Source organism: Heterocephalus glaber, unplaced genomic scaffold, assembly GCF_053883595.1.
Source record: "Heterocephalus glaber isolate CG9 unplaced genomic scaffold, H.glaber_assembly_v1.0 deba00001504, whole genome shotgun sequence".
Classification (NCBI taxonomy): domain Eukaryota; kingdom Metazoa; phylum Chordata; class Mammalia; order Rodentia; family Bathyergidae; genus Heterocephalus; species Heterocephalus glaber.
Window position 1 is genome coordinate 20,295,741 of NW_028258324.1, and position 4,158 is coordinate 20,299,898.

Consider the following 4,158-nt stretch of genomic DNA (forward strand, 5'->3'; position numbering starts at 1 on the left):
TTACAAGAATTTAAATAAATCAAATTCTAATGTCTCAACACACCAGCTGTTCTTATCTCCTGCCTATACTCCCGCTTTTAATTGGTGCTTAAGGGTTTAGACAAACAACCACAAGGGTGCATATGGAACCCACTGGTTGTAAATAATTGGATGTGTGTTTACATTTTATAAGGGCTGGTTTTACATTATGTATCTGGTAACTCAGAGGTGCTAACCATGCATTCTTTCTTGCTTCTGTAGATAAGCTTACTGCAGACCTAGGGAGTGGGGAGGAGGAAAGGGTTTTCTTTATAAAAACTGACCAAAAGTTCAGTCTGGGGCCAGTCTCCTCGCAGGGAATTTGGTCCTGGCCGGAAATAAAGTTCTCTGTGGACTTTACATGGTGTGTGACTTGGGTGATCATCGCTGTTGGGGATTTAGGCCCAACATTATGAATACATTTGCTTGTACAGTTGTCAGAAAGCTGAGTTGTAGTAGAAATACCAGTTTAATTTTTTCAATTTTGTCACTAAACAAGTTATGTATTAATGACAAATTCTATAACTGCCTTGAACCTCAATTTCTTTATTTGTAAAAAGGTGTTAAATCTACTTCAAAGATCTTTGTTATAAGTGAAATAATGTATGTAAAAAGTATTTGATAATAAAAATCATACATAAAAAAGGTACAATAAATCATGGAGTATTATCTCCATTCTTTCTAGTAGCAAATGTCATATATCTGGTACTCAAGAACCCAAAGCAAATGGCAATGATGCTAACCTCACTATGATAAATTAGTGAACAAAGTGTTTTAAAGAACCTAAAGTTTATAAGTCTCATCTTTTTTCTTTTCTTGTTTCTGTGGTGGTATTTATTTTTCTTGAGCTGTTCGTATGATTGACTTTATCGTTTTTTCTCTCTCATAAAGTGAGGTATTTGAGGGGAAAGATTAAAAAGTCACTGTTGATGGAAAAAGAAAAGGGCTATAAAATATTCAGCTAAGGCACAAATAAACTGCAACTCTACTCTCCTTTAAAATTTACAGTGTAAGCAATATATAACTGTATGAGTAACTATTACATGTTTGTTAAAAGAGAACCAGTCAGCAAAGTGCTATTATTGGTGAACATTTAGTGCAGAGAAACTGTTGCATTAAACTGTAATAGGATTCCATTTTCACTTTTTGTTTGCCATGAATTTTGGTTAGGGTAGAAACACCATTATATATTAGATACTGATTTAAATGAAGGAAAACATGGGAAAGGCACCACTCACTATTCTATTTGTTTCTGCTGCTGTAGCATAATACCACAGACTGAGAAACTTATAAAGAATGGAAGTTTACTTTCTCATAGTTCTGGAGGCTAGAAATTCCAAAATCGATGCACCAGCAGTTTCAGCTGTCTGCTAAGCAATAATCTCTGATTCCAAGATGGCACCTTGTGGCTGTATCCTATGGAATGGAGGAATATTGTGTCTTCACATAGGGAAAGGTAGAAAAGCAACAGGGGTGAATTTCCTCCTTTATAATACTAGCACCTAATCCCACTCAAAAAGGAGAAGCCCTTAAGGCCTAATCACCTCTGAAATGCTTTATTAATATCATATTGGCAAGTCTGGGAAGGGATGCATTCAAATCACTGCAGTTCCTTTTAACTTCTACTGGTCAAACTTGGAGTTTCAGGAGACACAAGGAGAACACGTGATTGTGAACACAAGATTGGAATGATGTAAACATAGGATTGGAGTTTCGCATCTACAAGCCAAAGAATGCCAAAGATTTCAAGAGAGGGAAAATTTCAGGTGGAATGGAGCTCTGCTAACACTGTGAATTTAAGACTTCTAGTGTACTGAACTGTCAGATGATAGATTTCCAAGTTAAAGAGGAGCAGAAAAGCAATGTGAATCAGGTTTTGCAATCTTTAAGTGAAAGGAAAATTGTGCTTTCCACAAAAAAGCCTTTTTATTTAAGGGAACGTAAGGGTGATATTAGCTATGGAATCAAATGGCATGTGGTCCTAGAGAATATAAGCCACTGTTTATCCATTGAGAATAATGGATGATGACTTAATATCCAATGATGTCCTTTCAAATTTTACCAGAGCCAAATGCCTAAAAGATAAGTTATGTTGCCCAAACTTCTAAAGTGATATTTGATTTGGGCCAAGGTAATACACACACTCCAAACGGAGGAAAGGGACGTGGAGAATTTTAAATAATCCCATAAGGAGACTCTCAAAGTAGTATAACATCCATCATTCTGTCAGTAATGATTTGGCTAAAGGCTAAGATTTTAGATCAATTCAGTGGAACTTTGAAATATACAACTTGGTGTTACTTTACTGCTCAAAGCATCTGTATTATCTTAGAACATCTGAATTAACATTTGTATTGATGATTCAAAGTAATGGGGAGTAAATCTGCTAGCATGAATTGAATCCTTGTATTCTTCCTTCCACATACATACTGTTAAGAAGAAAATCCAGTTTTATTCAAGCCTGCTTTTAAAAACTTAGTAAAAACGATTAATTATATTGAGGACAGATCCTTTTAACATTCTATGTGATGGATGGGAAGTATCCATAAATTACTTCTGCATACTGAAGTACAATGTATTCAGAAAAGCTCTTGTGCAATTCCTTTGAGTTGTAAGCTCAAATACCTGTTTTTTGTACACTTTTGGTTGAAATAATAATAACAAAGTGATTATGTGGTCATTTCCTTAAACAGAAAATATACAGGTCTATTACTATAAGGAAAACACTGTAACTGAATTTGATGTTAGTGGTAAAACAAAACAGACACCCTCGGCCCCGAAACAAAAAACATTGGAATGAACTCTTCTGACTCCTCAGAAGCAGATCTAAATTTCTCAGATCTGAAATTTATACATTAGGGAAAGTGATGGTGATGGTTCATATTTAATAAAATAAATAACAGTATTCAATAAAAGTCAACTTTAATGTAGAATAAGAAAAAACTCACAAATTATGTGAGGGTTAATAATTTAGGTCCCTTTCTTCAGAGGTATCTTTTGAGAAATAATTCTGACTGAAAGTTGGCTTTCCTTCTGCACCTGGAACCTAATACTCTCAGGAACTCCCTGACTTACAGGGTCCCACTATTTACAGAAGACCTGAAACTTAAGTGTCATTATTTGGACAGCAACTCACTTCTACCCTTGTGTGTATCACAGCATGATTCTCATGTTTTACCATATGACATTCATGTGACTTTACATCATATGTTGAAAAGAATACCTTTTCCTACTGTACTGCCGCATCAATTTTGCCCAAAACCTATAGATTTGTGTTTGTTTTTAGATCTATGTTGCATGACTATCTCCTTGTCTTAATTACTGATTTGCTCTAACAGTACCCAAATCTATTAGGTTAAATCCTGCAGCATTGTTCTTCAAGACTGGCTTGGGTATCTGTGGCTCTTGGTACAGCTATATAAATTTTCAATTTGCCAATTTAATTTAAAAAAATACCTGCTGGGAGTTTGATAAGAGTTGTTGAATTATAAATTAGAATCTTTATATCTCACATCTTTAAAATTTTAAATCTGCTAATCCTTGAACATAGTATATTCTATTTTTTACAATTTTCTTTAACTTGCATCAGCAATAGTTTCAGAATACTTTGAATAAGGCATCACCATTAATATTTAATGTTTTAAAAATGGGAACTCAACTTCATAAAAAAAAGTCTTTTCACAAGAAAAAAACAAAATTGGTATTGCTGGACAAATAATTGTGACCACTAGATACACATTATATTTGATATCCAAATAGAAAAATTACTAACCACCCTCAGTTGTGGCTGACTTTCACAATCTGTAGAGCCATTAGGTTGAAGGCAGCACATCTTTAACCTATCCATGTTCAGCATGTGTGCCAACCCATAAAACAGATAACATGTTAATTTACATAGGTTTACACAGCTATACTTGTCTTGGGTTAACTTTTTTAAAGATCTTAACAAGTGGGATCTCTCACTGAAAATGATAATTTTGCAGATACTATTTTCTCTGCTGAACCAAACAAATAAATTTTTAAAAAGATATCTAAACATGTATTTCTCTGAATTAACCTAGTCAATGTGGAAAACTTACACTCCGTGATAATCTGAATTATAAATAATGAATTGTCATAATTGCATTTGTATTTGGACTA